This window comes from Mesoplodon bidens, assembly GCF_964165515.1.
Source record: "Mesoplodon bidens genome assembly, chromosome: 10".
In the NCBI taxonomy this organism is placed as follows: Eukaryota; Metazoa; Chordata; class Mammalia; order Artiodactyla; family Ziphiidae; genus Mesoplodon; species Mesoplodon bidens.
The window spans coordinates 43323785-43330648 of record NC_138172.1 but is presented as its reverse complement, the minus strand read 5'-3'; the positions used below and the strand labels follow the sequence as shown (position 1 = coordinate 43330648).

Genomic DNA, 6864 nt, shown 5'->3' with positions numbered 1-6864 from the left:
AGGGTACCTTTGGGTAGATTTCTATGGGCCACCCCTCACACAACCCTAAACCCACCATGTGAGATTTCCACCAACCTAGCAGCATGTCCCCTAGGCAACAGCAAGGCCACACCTATTCCAGGAGGGGCTCAGGAATCAGGCCCAGGGAACCTGCACTTCTGGAAGTTCTTACCTGAAACCTTCACGCTACTCAGTGGTCTCAGGTGTGCTCTGCCTGATAGCTCTAGCTCAGTGCTACTGGATACGGGTCTGAGGAGTAACATCTGCACCAACAAAAAACTTGTTAAAGATGCCATTTCATGAGCCCCACAGGAGAATCATAATTTAGAGTGGGGCCCTGATTCCCCCCAAATTTGTAAGCACCTTAAAGCTTTGGAAGAAATGTTTGCTGTGTGGCTCCCATGCACTTTCCCATTAGCATTGCATGATGAGTATTTAGCAATAACATCACCTGTGTCCTCCCCACTGAGTCTGTCTATTGATCTGGGTGGGAGCATTTGCATTGTTTTAACTCCAGGTGATTCTAAATTTAGGCCAGTTTTAAGCACGAGGGCTGCTGGGTTCATTGGTGAGTGTTGCTTCCAGTCTTTGATCCTTTTGCCATTGGAGAGGCATTGGTGTCTGCTCTACATGGGATTGGAAGGGGCAGGGCCGTGTAGCCCACTTGCTCTATGCTGTAGCAGAGTTTTTGGGCCTCTGTGTGAGGGGAGAGCACATGTAGACAGGAAAGAAAAACCTCACTGTTTGGTCTCCATGAAGGAGCCCATTGTTCCTGAATCTCTCTTTTTCAAAAGGTTGGCATTTCATGGTCCTTTTGCCTGTGGGTATGGTGGGGACAGGTGAAGGAGCCATGCTGATGCCATTGAAGACATATTCTCAAGATACTGATGTGATTCCTCAGCATAATATCGATGAGAAAACAACCCAGAGCAGGAGGAAGAAGAGGAGAAAATGGCAGCTTCTCAGGTAAACGTCCTGTCCTGGTCAGAGGCTATGTCTGCTTTTCTCCTGAAATGTCATGAATTGAGAACCTGCAAACCTTTCATTTTCTACTTCTGATGTTCCTGCCTAGCAACGTTGTTTTCAACTACTTGTTTTTTTCCTTCTTATAATAGTCAGCTCTTTACAATACTTCTCTGTGTTCCAGAGCCTTTTCCCCATTGTCTGCATCCAGGCTCCCTACAGAGCATGGAGAATTCTCACCATGAATTAATGACCTTCAACTATTGAAATTATTCCTTTTGTGAAAGATCAACATGGGAAGGCATTAGTATCCAAAATTCCTTATGGGATAATTTCAGATGTTGAGATATTAGTGAAGAAGGGGAAAGTGGAATGATTAATGTACATCTGAATGCAACATCAACTTAGCACAACAGGATTAACACACTTTTAAGTGGGATGGCATTAGTGGTCCAGATAGCTCAAAGTTCTGGGGAAAAAAAGTAACTAGGAGAGATTTGCTCTGTATATTGATAAGAAAGACTATTTAAATACAGTATTAGAGTCAGAGAACGTGGGAGGTATATGTGGACTGAAATTTGCATAAAACTGACATTTTTTCATGATAGTCTCAGATTATGATTTTCTTAGTATTTTCACCCAGAATACCATGGCAGGGATAATGTGTCATGTGTGCTTCAGTGACCTGATAATTGTTTGTCCCATTACACCTGATGTTCCCTGGTTCAGGTGTTTTCTGCAAGATTTCTCTGCTTTGAAGTTCATATACTTCTTTTATCTTTAGTAAGGGTTTGGTGTGATTCACTGAAAAATGTGCATAAACCATCATGGTGTATCTGGAAACTCCAATTTCTTCTTAGTTTTCCTTTACTTGTAGTTTGCTTGGAAAATGAACGTTGTTGTCACCTTTGTTTACTAAAGATACTGGCTTTTCAAGTGGAGGCTGTAATCAGTCAAGGCTTGTTCTTGTAGGTTTCCATTATACTCTATGCTCATGTAACAGACATACTCTTCTTTATCGCTTCTTTGTATTTTCAAAAGTTTACAAGAATCATATTATTAATGTATGCTCAATTATGTTAAATTTCAGAAATATAGCTCAACTGAAATGATAAGTATTTTCAAAGACATCAAAGATTCAGAAACAATAGCTCTAACTTGTTTTATATCTTTGTGTGTATATCTCCCCAAGTGTATTTATAAAATGCAAAGTATATCATCCACAAATAGATTCATAAGATTTATCCAGTTAAAAGTAATTAGTATTAATTCTTCTTTAAAAGTTTTGTAGAATTCACCAGTGAAGCCTTGTAGTCCTGGTAAATTTTTGTTGGGAGGTTTTTGAGAACCGATTTACTCTCCTTAATAGTAATTTGGTCTGTTCAGATTGTTTTATTTCTTCATGATTCAGTCTTTTTATTTTTAATTTTTTAATTTTTTCTTTGGCCCATTGATTCTTTAGGATTGTGTTGTTTAATTTCCACTCATTTGTAGATTTTCCAGACTCTGTCCTATTGATCATTTCTGGTTTCTTACCATTGTGGTTGAAAAAAATACTGGGTTGGACAAAGGTTCATTCCATTTTTTCCGTAAGATGGCTTTAGTAGCACTTAGTTGTCTTTAACTTCATTCAAAACAATTTTGTTAGATTGTATGTGACAGCTGTCATATCAGTGTGCATTTAAAAAAAGACTTACCAAAATTGGTGAATTTTTGTGTAGCCATTTTAATATTGAAGATGGAAGAAAAAAGCAACATTTTCGGAATATGCTTTATTATTTCAAGAAAGGCAAAAACGCACCTGAAACACACAAAAAAACATTTGTGCAGTGTATGGAGAAGGTGCTGTGACTGATCAAACATGTCAAAAGTGGTTGGCGAAGTTTCATGCTGGAGATTTCTCACTGGATGATGCTCCACAGTCGTGTAGACCAGTTGAAGTTGATAACGATCAAATCGAGACATTCATTGAGGACAATCAACATTATACCACACAGGAGATCTGGACACTTTTTTTCTATTGTCTATTTCTCTCTTCAAATCTGTTAGTATTTGCTTAACACATTAAGGTCCTCCACTGTTGAGTGCATATTTATTTATGATTGTTGTCTTCTTGATGAATTGAAAACATTATCATTATGTAATGACCTTATTTTTTTTCTTCTTGCAGCTTTTGGCTTAAAGTCTATTTTGTCTGGTGTAACTCTAGCTACCACTGCTTTCTTTTGGTTTCCACATGTATGGAATATCCTGTTCTAAACTTTCACTTGGAGCCTGTTTGTGTTTTTGACACTGAAGTGAGCCTCTGATAGGCAGTATATAGTTTGATCTTGTATTTTTATCTAGCCACTCTATTACTTTTGACTAGAGAATTTAATATATCTATGTTTACAGTAATTATTGATAGGTAAAGACTTATCAATGCCATCTTATTGTTTCCTGGATTTTTTTGTTTCTTGTTCCTTTTTTCCTCTTCTGCTGCCTTTCTTTGTGAATTAGTGATATCCTGTAGTGGTATTCCCTTCCCTTTGTATTTTCTGAATCTAGTACAGGTTTTTGCTTTGTGGTTCCATGAGGCTCACAGAAAACATAACACTCTATTTTATGTTGATAACAATTTAGCTTCCATCACATACAAAAAAAATCTACTCTTTTACTCCCCTCCATGAATTCTTGTGTATGGTGTTACAATTTACCTCTTTCTCTATTGTTTATACATTAAAATTACTATAGCTGCAGTTATTTTAATAATCTCATCCTTTAACCTTTATATACTAAAGTTAACTGATTAACACACCACCATATCACACTATTAAGGTATTCTTACCTTAACTATATACTAACATTTACAAGTCTATTGTGTAGTCTCATACGTTTTCATGGTACTATTTAGCGTCCTTTTATTTTAGCTTGAGGAACTCTTTTAGAATTTGTCCTAAGACAGATCTAGTGATGATGAACTCCCTCAGCTTTTGTGTTTTTTGTTTTGTTTTTTTTACATAAGAGAGTATTTTAATTCTTGTCCTTAAAAACTATAAAGACTATCATGATTTGGAAATGAGACTGTACCAAACAATGGCCAAAGAAGGATCGTACATTCTATGCCTTCTCTTTCCTTTGTTCACTCAGAAATATAATGTTATCAGCTATAATTGTTGTTGCTTGTTGTCTCACATTATTTTTTTTTTTTTTTTTTTTTTGCTGTACGCGGGCCTCTCACTGCTGTGGCCTCTCCCGTTGCGGAGCACAGGCTCCGGACACACAGGCTCCGCGGCCATGGCTCGCGGGCCCAGCCGCTCCGCGGCATGTGGGATCTTCCGGGATAGGGACACGAACCCGTGTCCCCTGCATCGGCAGGCGGACTCTCAACCACTGCGCCACCAGGGAAGCCCGTCTCACATTATTTTTATCCATATATTCACCATAGTCTGCTTTCCCTTCCAGGTAAATTCAAGACCCCTTTTTCACATACTGATATGCCACATCTCTGAGGCCTGGTCAGAATACTGAAATTCTGTGCCACGTTGTCTTTTGACTGACATCACCCATTTGGTAATGCTTCATTCGCCCCTGATCGCCACATCTCATTTGCTGCTACAGAAAATATCGTGACTGGGTTTTTTCCTTCTACCTGTCTCATGATAGGGTCCTAACCTACTCAACCAAGTAGCTGCACATGATTCAGAGATCTTTTGAGAACCAAACTGCTAGCTATTTCAGACTCATGTCTTACAAACTGATGAAATACCTGTACTACAGGTCTTCGAAACATGGCTTCTATTTTCTTTTCTTACACTCTAATCTTTAGTCTTTTCCTGACACTCTGGCCAGCTTTTGTTTTTTGAAAAGAGTTTTTAATCTCTTCATTCAAGAAGGACAATTATGATGAATAGGATGTTCTTGGTTGGCAAGGTTTTTTTTGGGGGGGGGGTTGAGCAATTTGAATATATCATCCCATTCTCTCCTGACCTGTGAGGTTTCTGCTCAGAAATCAACTTTTAACCTTATGAGGCTCTAGGGACTTCCCTGGTGGCACAGTGGATAAGACTCCATGTTCCCAGTGCAGGAGGCCCAGCTTCCATCCGTGATCAGGGAACTAGATCCCACATGCATGCTGCAAATAAGAGATTGCATGCCACAACTAAGGAGCCAATGTGCCACAACTAAGACCCAGTGCAAACAAATAAATAAATATTTTAAAAAAATAATAATCTTAGGAGGTTCTCTTGTAAGTTATAAACTTCTCTACTCTTGCTGATTTTAAGATTCTTTCTTTTTGATAGTTGGTCATTTGCATGGCTTGGCTATGGTAAAGAGTACCACAACAACTGTTGGGGTGCAAATGTTTTTTTCCAATGATGGTATTCTCTCATTGTATGAACCAGAGTGGGGTTGCCGAAACTCGTGTTAGCTCTAGTTTTTAATTTAGTAAGGAACTTGCCTACTGATCTGTATACTGGCTGTTACCAATATACATTCAAACCAACAGCCTAGTAGGCTTCCCTCTTCTGCCTGACCTGTTGAGCACTTCCTCTTTTTACGCTTTTTGAGGACTGGAGCCAGGGAACACCTTGTCTACGTTTCTTTGCACTCCCTAATCATGACATTCTGAGCATCTTTTCATTTGATGTGCTGTTTTTTAAAAAGCGTGTGAGTACCACTGAGCTCTGAAATGTTTCTGCCTGAGCATCGGGCCTGATTTGAATTCATTTCAGATTACCTAGCCCAGGACATTTTTCAAGGGCTCAGATCATTTTCAGCCGTGCAGGCCTTGTGAATGCTAAGTGCCCTTGAGCAGTTTCTAAATTTGTTGTTACGGGAAAGCGCCACAAGGCGGCAGCACTTCTTCGTGCCCTCTCTGTTAACTTGGGTAAACAGAGCCTTAGAGGGAGTGTTGTTGTTGGATTGCAACTTTGAATGGAACCTGGCTGAACACCGCAGGGCTTGTGTATCTTTACCTCTTCCCCCTAACGCTGCACCACCCTCCCCGACACAAAACCCAAGCAGTGTAAATGTGCTATGCTGAAGGTGCTGTGGTTCGTAGGTGAGGCGAGTCTAAGGAAGTAGGTTGGAGGTGGGAACCCCACCAGCAGGATCCATGGAGATCCAGTGTCTTTTCACAGCACTTCCCTCCCGTCGGGCCCACCATCCTTTGGGTACACTAGGCTTTGCTTACCTGTAGCAGGGCCGTCTTGGATAGGGATATTGTGGTCCCATGCAGAGGAGAATGGGCAATAGAGCTCCGAGGGGCCGCTGATCTGGTGGCACGTCCTCCTCCCTGGCTCCCTCAGCAGCAGCCTACTCCAGCCTTGGGACTCAGGCCTGCTGAGGCTCCAGGGATGTGACACCAACTGACGTCACAGAGGCCTGAGGGTAATAGAGTAGGTGTTTCTTGACTTTTTCTTCTTTTATATTTTAATATTTATTTTCTATTTCATCATAGTTTATATACAATCTTGTGTTTGTTTGAGTTCTACAGCAACTTGATGCAGTTATATATGTAGCTGTACCTTTGCTATTTTGGATTTTTTCCATGTTAGTTATTGACCAGTGTTGATTAGAGTTACTGTGCTATCAGGAGGGTCTTTGTTGATGAGTCTTTTTGATACATTAGTGTGTTTCTGTTAATCTCAACCTCCTACTTCATCCTTCCCTGATCCCCAGTTTCCTCCTATGGTAACTCTACATTTCATTTCTCCGTTTGTGAGTCTGTGTTTGCCTTGTACATTACTTCCGCTGTAACCATTTTTCGACTGAACATGTAAGTGATGTCATGTGATACACGTCTTCCTGTGTCACATTGACCACAATTAGTGAGATCATCTACTGCTCCATCCATGTGGCTGCAAGTGGCATGAGTTTATCTTGTTCTCTGGATGAGTGACAGTCGAGGGACTATAG

At 40.2% G+C, this 6864-nt stretch overlaps 1 pseudogene across 1 annotated transcript; it reads right to left on the bottom strand.

The window, feature by feature from the left end:
• Nucleotides 1–4062: 4062 nt before the first annotated feature.
• LOC308624087 (single-stranded DNA-binding protein, mitochondrial-like) lies at nucleotides 4063–4735 on the bottom strand (annotated as a pseudogene). Its single transcript has 2 exons — nucleotides 4363–4735; nucleotides 4063–4137 (listed from the first exon to the last, which is right to left on the bottom strand). The product of its transcript is annotated as a single-stranded DNA-binding protein, mitochondrial-like (transcript).
• Between the last annotated feature and the right edge of the window lie 2129 nt (nucleotides 4736–6864).